A 13157-nucleotide genomic window follows, 5' to 3' on the forward strand; every position below is an offset into this window, starting at 1 on the left:
AGGAGATCATTTTATGGGTATATTGCATTCATTTTGACATTGCTCAGGTATACTCGAAAACATATTTTTAAGCAATTTTATACATGCATAAATAATACTCCCTGACTGACATATTGGGCATAAAACTTGTTGGAATAAAGAAAATCGATATAAATAGTATGGTATATGGGACTTCGGGGTTGTATTGACCAGATTTCTTAAATGTTTGCCAATGCCACGTACTGATAACATGCCAAAGACTAAAATGTTCTAAACAAAATGTTCTCTGGGTTTCATTAAGGTACCTCACATACCATCACTAATCATATGCAATAAAGTCAGCCGTTATCCATTTTAGACATCAAGATACACTGTTATAAGTAAAATACGCTCTCTCATTCTTATTGACATAACTTGCATGTTAGCTGATATATGTACAGTCATCCAGAAGTTCAAAAATCTTTATATATTATATTTGGTTGTTAAGGGAATTATTGACGCGATTCAAACCACTTTTGGTCGTAATCCAATTTCGCCCGATTTCACACTGTTACACAAGAACGTCAGAAGAATCTTACATACCGAATTTAGTTAGAATCGGTTGAGTAGGTCCCGATGTATGTGGTTTCACAGGCGGCGCCACGCCTTTTTTTTAACCGCCCGGAAGTATAGACCCGATTCAACTTAGACCCGATTCAACCATTATCAAAAAGGATTCTCTCCGAATTATAATTATACACATATCTCACACGTTGACCAATATTTACAGTAAAAAGTCAACTATATATACTGGATTCCACATATTCGATACCTAGGGACTTGAACAGTTTCGAATTGATTAGGACAATTTTTTGTCATAAGGTGGCATACTTAAAAGGCATTATTCGTGCAATGTTTTTTCCCGATACAATCATTGTTACTTGATTTACAGAGTGGAAAGTAAAAGAATCACATGGAATTTATTATTTTATTATATGGAGAGTAGGCGTGGTTGTAGTCGTATTTCGCCCGATATCACGCTGTAACACAGGAACTTCAGAAGAATCTAATATTTCGAATTTGGTTGAAATCGGTCGAGCAGGTCCCGAGATATATGATTTCACGAGCGGGGGCACGCCAAAACACATTTCTATATCTTAATTTAGTGCTTAGTTGTGGCATTTTATAGGTTTTTGTTTAATGGCTTTTTGTCAAGGAGTGTACCAAGTTTCATCACGATATCTCAATTTTAACTCAAGTTACAGCTTGCACAGAGGGACGGACGGACAGACAGATATCCGGATTTCCACTCGATTTGTCTCTTCGTTCTGATTATTTATATATACATACATAAGTAGGTTTTATGTGATACAAACATCGTTAAGTGAACTAAAAAAAATGTATTAACATGTTGCAAGAGTATAATAAACAGCGGAGGGATTACAATGGTGTGACGAATCAAGGCGACAGTGGAATAACTTACGAATACGCATAACTGTGAAAAGCCACGCTGTTGTTGTTTTACTTTGGGTCTTTTGAATACAATAACTTCTTTATGTTCATATCTGGCCAAAGCCATTTCTGCTTTGTGTCACTTGTATATTTATTTTGATAATTTCCTTTTTTCTTCAGCACTTTCTCTTAGCTTCTCTTATTCCTTGGTAGACCCTGCTCGATCCCATCGCGCATTGTTCGAGTAGCTTAAGCCTGCTAATTGTTTGAGCTTAAGAAATTTATGTGTTAGGCTTTGACGGTAAATGAGCTGGCATAAGAAAGTATTGTCAGTAAGACCCTCGTATGCAGTAGAAATTAAGTTCTCACCAACAGCCGAATGGAATTATCGCTATCAACAAGTATAAGTAGCAAGAAATCTCTCATGCACAAACAATTAGGCGCATGTGAGGCATATCGCTGTTGTTGTGTGAACATATACAAATGTATATACTTAAGTATATGTGTAGATACAGAATCGGCTTGTCAACCGAGTGCTAATGCTGAGGCATTTACTCTTAATAATTATCCAAATAAAATAATTATGCAAAAGCTTAACTACTTACTCAGTCAGTGCTATCTTCTTATGACGACATTTTTCTTTATTATGCTTTCTTTCGGCGCTATTTTGTACAGTAATCGCATAAATAAGAGATTAAATTATTTTGCGTCCTCTCTTTTGTGTTCACTCTTTATACCCTCGTTTTTACATAACTTATTTATATATTTTATCTAGTGAACCCGTTTCCTTGACTAGTTACTTAGATACTTAGCTGAATGTTGCATTGTTTCGGAAAGGCTTGCAACTAAGAGATAAGACTTAACTAAGAAATTACTTTCAAAGGAAAAGAAAACAACTCGTTACTTCCCCAGATAACTCATGGACACAAAAAAATTAAAAAAAAAATTACTGCATCTACTTCTAGAAAGCTTAAACTACTTAAAATATGTATTGAAGGGCTTTTAGCATTATTTACGACTTCATTTTGCATTTTTCTTACAACAGTTAAACCCATTCAATAAAGTGGAGCAGTTGCTGGGCCAGACTTCTCGCAAAGACACATACTTCATTAAATACGAGTATAAGTATTTATATATTCAAGACGCACACCACAATTGGGAGAAAGAAAGCTCACTTAAGCAACTTGTAGTGTCGTAAGAGGCAATTAAAATACTAACATGAGCTAATAAAAACAATATGACATCATATCTCTTTCATTATATATCTATTGAATATTGAAGGGACGGTGTTTTCAAGGTGAGTCTACCCAGCAACATCATTAACAGCAGTAACAACAAATATTATCTACTATCACCAGAAGTCAGTAGAAATTGAATAAATCGGTATATTGCCTGGTATTTATTAGTTCATAAGAAAATTGATTCATATACGTTAATTACAAAGTAGTTACGAGGAAACTTTAGTAAACCATCCCACGATTTCAAGGTTAAGAGGGGTATGGTTGGATAGAGGAGAGGAAGATCCAGATTAAGAATATATATAATTATAACCGCCGAAAACTTATAGTTTTCGAGATATTTGCATTTTAAGTTGACAATTTGACAAATTTTATATTATGCACTTATCATACACTAACACTTTACTACATGGTTTCAACATAGTTATTTTATAATAATTAACTTAATATGCTTTAAATAATATGCACAATATTAAAAGGCACCATATCCGAACGAATAAAAGCAATCAAAATAAATATAAAACCCAATTACACTTTACAAAATATTATGAACTTTTTTTTAATAAAATAATAGTAATGCTAAAGATTGTATGTCATTCTCTTTAAACTTTATTTTCTATAACGGATTGTAATGGATATTGTTACCATGTTTACCGTTTCTTTTTTTGGTCCCTTTTGTCATTATTTTCATATTCAAATTGAACTGGCAAATATTGTGCGTATAATGATTCCACAATTTTTTATATTTTTCCGTGGTTATTTATATCGTGATAATTTTTGAAAAAAATTAGTGCAAGTACATTAGGTATGTTAGTATAAATTTAAAATTGTTAAAAATATGACTTAAGACTTTTGAATAGATTTTAACGAACCGTCAACCAGCCGTGGTGTGAGAAAAACGAATGTTCTTACAGTGTCCGAAATCAAAGAAATATGGAATTTCGACATATTTCTTTTGCAGAAGAGAAGGTTTAATTTTAAAACGAAAAATATGCCGTTCCCATAGGATACCTATGTTGCTATCGATATGCGATAATAGCATGGTTGGCCTTTTCCGATGCCGGAAAGGTACCTGCCGTAAACGAACTGCGGTGTCGAGGTCGCTTGCATCACATTGGTCGCATACGGAGGTATGGAAGAACAGTTTTATCAGGGAGCCAATTTTATTCAGCGCTACCATATGTGACTGGTATAATTACTGCCGTGAGTTAAGGAACGTATTACTTATCACCAATATCCTAAACAAACAAACATCAAAACAACCTTATCTCTGAATGAACAGAATGTATGAAAACAACATTAAACAAAATACTTCAAAACAACCTTATCTTAGAACAATGCAAATGTATTTAAACAAACAATATGTTATATGTAAAGAAACTATCAACTAGTAATAAGTAACACTAGTTAGTATAAATAGCGGTAAGATCTATGTAACAAGTTAGTCTTAAGAATATCAATAATGATAAATACACATTTCAGTGCAGCTCAAAAGTATATTTTTAATAACTCATATCGTGTAAACGATATTAACTCGCGAAGCTGTAGTTTTGGACCAAGTTGATCATCAGGTAGCGGTAGTCAAAATTGGCGGGCCTGGTAAAATTGTTCAAATAGAAGTGCTGGTTTTTTCGGGAAACGCAAATACAAGAAAATTACAAATAAATACATTATTGTTTATTTTTTCATACGTAATTTTTTTTTTCCCCCTATTTTAGGACAGAGAGTGGAAGGCCACTGGCTCCTAGGGATGTTAGAGAATGGGAGTGACGACGTTCGGCTGGAAGTGTGTCCCGAAAACGTGAAGTCTGCTGAAGTGCTCATACTCTTAATACAGAGACACGTTGCACAAGGTACCATAATATGTACTGATTGTTCACTCACGTTTATGAGCACCGACGCGTAAATCATAGCGACCTAGAAAACCTGTTTGTTGCAAAGGATGTAACCCATATGCAAAGGATTGAATCCCAGTGCCGCGTTATTAAACTTTTTTTGTAAAAGATAATTACAATAATAGCGAAGATTTTTCAAATTAAATTTATGAATACATATGGAGAAAAAATATTGCAAATCAGCATCAGGATCCATTTGTAATATTGTTAGAAGCAATAAAACTTACATATATGTACGTCCTTAAACCTTTTTCTTTTATTAAAAAAAAGTTCATAATATTTTGTAAAGTGTAAATGAGTTTTTTATTTATTTTGATTGCTTTTATTCGTTCGGATATGGTGCCTTTTAATATTGTGCATAAAATATTATAAATTGTGTAAAAAATAAAAGGCTTATTTAAAGCATATTAAAATAATTATTATAAAATAAATATGTGGAAACCATGTAGTGAAGTGTTAGTGTATAATAAGTCCATAATATAAAAGAAAAATTAACTATAAATCGAGAAATTGCAAGACAAAATTTCTAGTGTTTACAAGTTATTCTATAACACACTGTATCACCATAATTATTAAATCAAATTGAGCAATTTTAATGCATGCAAAGAGGAAATGAAAATGATAGATGGCACTGGTACTGGTTACTGGTACACAATCGAGAAAAATTAATATGTTTGTATACCACACATATAAATGCAATATAATACAATAATACATTATATATGTGTATGTACAGTACTTATTGTTTTAGGACATTATATTATTATATTATAAATATCTTCATCATCTTAAATATTAAGCAGCAATGCATACTTTTGAACATTAAAATTTTTAACCGATAGAGCGTTATATGTTATTTTACTGTTTTTTAACATCTCATGCGCCACCTATTGTATAATTCACAAAAAGTGATCATTATTATACTCTCGCAACCTGTTGCTACAGAGTATAATAGTTTTGTTCACCTAACGGTTGTTTGTATCACCTAAAACTAATCGAGATAGATATAGGGTTATATATATTGTATATAAATGATCAGGATGAAGAGACGAGTTGAAATCCGGGTGACTGTCTGTCCGTTCGTCCGTCCGTCCGTGCAAGCTCTAACTTGAATAAAAATTGAGGTATCTTTATGAAACTTGGTAGACATGTTTCTTTGTACTGTGAGAGGTTGGTATTGCAGATGGGTGTAATCGGATCACTGCCACGCCCACAAAACGCCATCAAAAACAAATAAATTGCCATAACTAAGCTCCGCAATAAGATACAAGACTGTTATTTGGTACACAGGATTACATTAAGGAGGGGCATCTGCAGTTAAAACTTTTTTTTAAAGTGGGCGTGGTCCCGCCCCTAATTGGCTTAATGTGCATATCTCCTAAACCGCTAAAGCTATAACAACAAAATTCACTAGAAGCAAATTTTTTTAGAACCTCTACCTACAGTGTGAAAATAGTTGAAATCGGGTGGCAACTCCGCCCACTCCCCATATAACGGTACTGTTAAAAACTACTAAAAGCGCGATAAATCAAGCACTAAACACGCCAGAGACATTAAATTTTATCTCTGAGATGGTATAAGATGACTTTATAGGAACCGCGTTCAAAATTAGACAATGGGCGTGGCATCGCCCTGTTTTAGGTGAAAACCCATATCTTGGGATCTGCTTAACCGATTTCAACTAAATTCGGTGCATAACATTCTTTTTATATTTCTATATTATGGTGCGAAAATGGGCGAAATCAGATTACAAACACGCCTATTTTCCATATGACACCATTTTAAATTCCACATGATTAGTTCACTTTCCAGTATGCAAATCAAGCAATAATGATTGTATCGGGGTAAAACTTTGCGTGATTAATGCGTTTAAAGTATGCCACCTTGTGACCAACTTCTTTTGAATAACTTAAGATTTTAAATATTGGACTATCCACATTTGATCCCAGGAAATTTCCCCTAAATTATATATTTTGCATACTTTATGATTATTTTGTTTTATTTACCTATTTGTCGCTTTTTTATATTAATAATATATATTTAATATTATTTATTACATATATATTTTTATTTTTGATTTAGTGAATACCAGAAAAAATTTACTCAACGCAAATGCAACTCTATGCATTTTTTAGTTTCCTTCCACATTTCAATTCCCCCTCATATAAATTTGTGATAAATAGTTAAATTTTGAAAAAATATACATTTTATATTAAATATCGATAGAATGTATTTTGTAGTAAATAAAGTTTTATTGAGTGTTTTAAGTGAAAATTTATCTGCACAACTCGTGTTTTAGTAAATCAATTGCCGAAGCGGCTCGGTTGTGTATACGAGTGCGCTGCGCAGGCAAAGAAAGACGTTTGTAACTAGGCTCCTGCAAACATGTCGAAACACGTTTGTACATGCATGTATGTATGCTCAAACATATTTCGTGTATACAATTGTTAGCTAAATAACTGCCGTTAATTGAAGTGAGTTTCAACGAAATATGAAATAAGGTGAGTACACCCAACCAATTTTATTATTAACACCAGCAAATTCTTCATGCGAACGGCTCTGTCGGCAGCGCTGATTTTATTCTATCACAAATGGCTTCAAAATTTTGCCAGCAGAAATACGGAAAACATTTTGAACTTATTGAAATTCACAAAATTATAATGCCACATTTTGAGTATGCAATTTTAGTTAAAGTTAGTTGTAAGGGAATTAATTTATTACTTTCTTTTGGACATACTGAACAAATAGTGTATGAATTCGAATCAAGCCGGACAATGAAATAAAATTTTTTCTAAATTACTTTAAGTTTAAAAAAAGTGTATTACTTTAGTTCCAAAGAGTTTTGTATCGTATTTCTAGCTTTTTTGTTCAGAGTTAAATTGAGAAAAATGTTTAAAGTTATATTTAACACATATCAGTGCTAGTTTTTGATCAAAATTAAATTAATGACGTATTTTAATATTTTCAAATATGGAAAAAACTATGTACACCAGGTAGAAAAAGTCTCCGCTCACTGGGTACAAAATGTTTTGAACTAAAATTAAAGTTTGACGAATTGACCAATTAAGAAATTTTTTTTGTGTTATTAAATCATATATTATCACTTGAATTTATCAAATTATTCGATTAACAAAAGCCACAGAGTTCATTTTCATTTTAAAAACAATTAACTTAAACAGAAAAAGTCTCCGCTCATCATAAATATTATATAAAAAGTTTAATAGCTGGTGGGGTAGCCTCGAAATTTTAGAGCTTCTGATAGACGTTTAGGCATGGAATGTACTAATTTTCTCGAATCTTGGGCTGACATTTTACTCCATTCGTCCAATATAACGGTCTTGAGCATTTCTTTTCCGGTAATCGTATGTGTGCGAATTCTGCGCTCCAATAGAGCCCATAAATGCTCAATTGGATTGAGGTCAGGTGATTGGGGAGGTGAATGTAACTGTTTTGTAGCATTGTAAAGAAGCCAAAGGCGAACAAGTTCGACTGTATGCTTAGGGTCATTGTCCTGTCGGAAACAAAACACGTTTGGCAATCCTAATTTGCCAGCACTTTGCTTCATTTGTCGTTTTAAAATATTTAGATAAACAAATTTATTCATTATATTTTCGATAAACTCAATGCCACCAACTGTAGACTTGGTTATATGTTCGTTTGCGAATGCAATGCGCTTCATACGTTTTTTTAAGAAAATTAATGGCTTTGTGCGTACCACTCGTCCATGATATGCAACCCTTTATAATATTTTTCTTGCTGTTCTGCAACTTTGAGTGTTTCCCGATCAGTCGGACGTCCAGTCCGAGGCTTTGAAATAATAATTCCCGTTTTTTTGAAAGTCTGGATGCCGTATCGCACTGATGACTCCGTTCTGTTAACAACTCGTCCAATTTCATGAAAGCTTAATTTTAATATTATTTTCCGCTCATCAACACTTATTTCTTGCCTTTTGCACTCATTTCGATTAAAGCTGAATAATTCGAAAAATTTATTCACAAATTGCAGATTTTTCCTTCGATTATCTAAATCTGTATTATTGACAACAACGCACAAAAAATTATCAGGTCTTAAACACGAAGAAACTTCGATAAACTAATGTAATAAGCTGCTTACTTATTGCAACTGACGATATCGAACCACTGTTGCATAAAGCTGGTATGGATAATTATCAACGCAACAATCTCCGAACAAATTGTTTAGATCGGACCACTATAACATATAGCTGCCTTAATAACTGATTAAAATTAACTGCTTGTATGGAAAACTTTTGCGATTCGTTGCAACCCAAATTAATGTTTTTTAATCTGAACTCAACTAAAATAAAATGGTTCACTTTAAGTGCTAGTACTATCGGCTCGTAAACTGGATGTTGCAAGTTTTTCAGCTATTAATAATAAAATACGGTTTTTCAAAAATTATTTTTGGAAAATGTATTTTAAAAACAATTGACAACCTAAACTAAACTTGAGTACTAAAATTTACATGATCGCTATGCAAATATTCGTTACATTATAGACAAGCCTTTAGTCTAGCAATAAGAGAACCGTTTTTCGGTCTCTCGGTCGGGCCAAAGACTTTTGAGCCAATTTAGCACTCATAGAGTATTTAAATTTGAACATTTATTTATACATATATGTATGTAGTGTATATTATAAGTAACTATATCTACTTGTATAACAAGGTGCAAGCAAATTGCGTCCACATTTCCAATTTCAATTTCGATAACATTTTTTCTTAGTCGTCGTGCATAAACGAATAAACGTCGTGTTTCTGCTGGAAAGATTGTGAAATAATTTCGCGATTTTTTCGCGTTTCAATTTTTTCACTACGCCACTCGCAGGCAAAGCGTGGCAAAATGCAAATATTCGATGGTGGCAATAAAATCGCTCGAAGGCCAATACGATAAATGCTTTGAATACGAAAAATCCCACTTCAAAAGCACCACTGACGCGGCAACAGCAACAAAGGCAATGTGAGTGAAAAGCAATTTATATAAATTGAGGAAAAACAAATAAAACTAATGAAATTCACACAACAATTAATTATCGTTTGACGGTGACATTGTGATTGTGCGTGTGTATGCATGTACATTTGTAGTCCGCTATAATTATATTTAAATCGAAGTGGTTTAAAAAAATTTCAAAAAATATTTTGGACTTCAAATTATTTATTTATTTAATATTAGTAAGAAACAACAAAAACCGTTAACCGGTAAAAAAAAATCGTATATTGTTTGTGATCGGTCAGATTGTATAGCAGCTTATGGGGGAGTCTTGAATAATAATCTATACAAAATTTCGTGAACTTATCATATCAAAAAGTTAAATACATATATGATCAAAATGTTGTCCAAGTTCATATAAAGGCAAAAATATCATGATAAAAAATGTTTTTAGTTACTAAGGAAAACATTGTTGATATAATTTGTTCAAAAATGCTTCCTCAACCTGAAAATTGTATAAAATATAGCAGTTGAACGAAATTCCAGGCAGTGAGAGTTATTTCATCACCAGAAACATTGCCTATATAAAGTTAACAGAGTAAAATCGCATTTCCTTGGTGGTAATTTGGTAGGATGGTTTTTTCGAATTCGACTCATTTTTGGAGTGCAATTCTCTAGATTGTTGGACAGCTTCGACGTCATATTCATAAACCCACGTCTCGTCACTAGTAACAATGCGTTTGAAGAATGTCCTCTGCTTCGTTGTGAGTAATCTTTCCGCAACCTCTACTCGAAGTCATTTTTGCGAGTCTAGCATTGACACGCTTCATACACAAAACACACTATTTGAAATCGATAAGCTCCATATACCTAATTGGGTAAAGTGTTACAAAGTCCTCCCCGACTGCATTCGTCCATGTTAATTCTTAAGGTCGATCTGCGGATCCAAAGTCCTTCTTTTACACTCCAAATATATTCAAAATCCCATTTTAAAAACTAAATTATTTATAGAATTATTATGTTTTTAAGTTTATCTTATTGAATATATGTATATATGATCCTTAAACTTACATGTGTATATATATCTGTACAGACTTTTCCATGCTATTAGTTATATTTAAATTTAAATTTTCAGAATTAGTTTTTATTTAAATTTATGTTGCTGACTATACCGCATTTTACTTATTATAATCTCAAATGCAAAAAAAAATTAATTCACCTTCAGTGCGTCACAACAGTAAATGGCACCGCTTTTAAAACCAATTCAGAGCTATTGTAATTCCTAATATACAACCACATTTTTTCGGTTAAAATTGTAATAAAACAAGAAAAACCGTTAGCTTCGGCACTATAATACCCTTCACATGTGCTTTTTTTATAGCAAAAAAATTTGATAGGCCAGCTGGAATGGCAGCTATACTGAACAATTTTTATAAAAATTGCAGCGATGCGTTGGATATATGTAGGAATAATGTATGTTTGCCAAATTTTGTGAAGATATTTTGACAAATAAAAAAGTTTTCCATACAAGGACTTGAGATTGATCGGTTAGTAGTATGACAGCTATAAGCTATAGTTTTGGGCTATCGGCGGTTTGGACAAATTAGCAGCTTCTTGCTGGAAAAAAAACGTATGCAAAGTTTCAGATCGATATCTCGACTAGACATGGCGAAATCGACTCGGCTCGTCACGCTGATCATTTATATATTTATACTTTATAGAGTCGCTGACGTTTCCTTTTAAGTGTTACAAACATCGTTGTAAACTGTACCCTGTTCAAGGTATAATATCGGCGCTGTTGTTGAAAGCGCTCTCGTATATATTTCGCAATGGTGTCACCTGTCATTGTGGCTGCTCTGCTTGAATAGTTCGCACTTGAAATATGGCAATTGTTGGCTTGTTAATTTTATTACTTTTTCTGGCTATTGTTGTTGTTGTGCCGTACACGCATAGCTTCGAGAAATCGGCTTTTTTGCTACGCACTTACAAATCTTTTAATGTTCACGTTGCGTAACTTGCAGTGAATCAGCTGTTTTTTCGCGTTGCCATTTTAACCGTTAATTTTTTATGCCACATGTATGAATAAACCCTTTCAAAAACACACATGCTGCATATTATTTTATTGCATTTTCGGTTTATAGCGTGCGGCAGCAGGCGTGCAAAGCGAAATTTTTCTGAAATAATGAAAGTACCCGAAATTCATCAGAAACAATATTTTTTCTATCGACAGCAATAACTTAATCGCACCGTCAACACCGGTGATTGAATGCAGCCTTGCAATTACGTATTGTGGCGGTAGGGAAATTTATTTTCCACAAAATTCATTGAAATATCGAGTAACATGTAGATTGCATATCAATTTGTTTGATTTGTGTATGCGTGAGTGTGTGTGTGTGTGATGTTGTTTTTACGATCTCTATTTTTATAGCAATATTTTTCAATAAATCTTTGTTTACATATTTTTTGTTATTAATCCATTTGAACTACAGCAATTAAAATTGAGTTTATCAAAACTTGTCCATCAGGCCATGACAGATTGGCGTTTTGTTTGACTGTTGTCATATCAGTGGCAAATTTAGTCATATATTGAATTTACTTGTACACATAAGGTATATATTTAAATTTAAAAGCACTGAGCATTTAAAAGGAAATCGATCAATAGGTCTAGAAAATCGTATATATCAATTCAAGTCTCTAATTCAAGTCTCTTTTAATACTGTGAAAATGTTAAAAATATTAGTAAAACCTGAAGCTTAAAGTGTTTTTTTTTTTAAGAGAGTGTTAGGACTGCTATGCATAATGTCCTAACTAGAATTTGCATTTTATATACATCCCCCCACAAGTAAAAATCTCTGGTTCTGTAAACCTTGGCGACTAGAACACATTTTTCAAATAACTTATAATATAGAGAATAAAAACGTAATCTCATCTCATAATAATCAAGTAATTTGACCATTGACGGCCCTTTGGGATATCAAAAACTAGATCACTGCTCCACTGTACATTATAAATATATGTTAGTTTCCAACTTGACATCCCCTTTTGATTTAAATCTTTCCCGTGAACCACATTTTGAGTCTGCGAAAAAGACCATAAACACTGAAAGTCATATCAGGTGAATGCTGTGAAGGGGAGTAATTCCTTCAATTTATCGGTCGTTTCTCCTACAGAATGGAACGAAGCAATTAATTGAAACACTACTTTCAAACAAAGATTTTACTTTTAGACCAATGACTTGAGTCCGATGCAATAATATATCACCATCTAAATAGGTGGAAGATCGCTCAAACAGTACCGACAGAGATAACTTCCGTTTATGAATCGTTTAAGACTGAGAGACTTTATGATATTGTGATTCTAAACTCGAGATATTGTTTTAGCTTAAGTCACTATATAAAGAAGGGGCTACTTACTTCAAAACAGACATCTACTGATCGCACATGGTTCACAGCTGCTGACCTACTTAGCCTTCAGAGCACCCTCATATCGGATTTATTAGAGTATTGCTTCTTATTCAAAAATAGTCCAAAGCTCTACAGTAATATCTCTCAAATGTAAATGCATAACTACTCGAAGAACTATAAGTATATGAGTGTTCGAAAGAAAAATGCTGCGAGAGTTTTATGGGCCTTCATTGGAACGACCAAGTGGAGAAGGATTTGGGCTTACTTT

The 13157-nt window shown here is 33.0% G+C and overlaps 1 long non-coding RNA gene across 1 annotated transcript; it reads left to right on the forward strand.

Moving 5' to 3' along the window:
• The first annotated feature begins 4106 nt into the window (after positions 1-4106).
• On the forward strand, positions 4107-4859 carry LOC138855710 (uncharacterized). Its single transcript, XR_011394784.1, has 2 exons — positions 4107-4219; positions 4367-4859. It is a non-coding gene; the product is annotated as an uncharacterized lncRNA (long non-coding RNA).
• Positions 4860-13157: the final 8298 nt, after the last annotated feature.

This window comes from Bactrocera oleae, chromosome 2 (assembly GCF_042242935.1).
Source record: "Bactrocera oleae isolate idBacOlea1 chromosome 2, idBacOlea1, whole genome shotgun sequence".
NCBI lineage: Eukaryota > Metazoa > Arthropoda > Insecta > Diptera > Tephritidae > Bactrocera > Bactrocera oleae.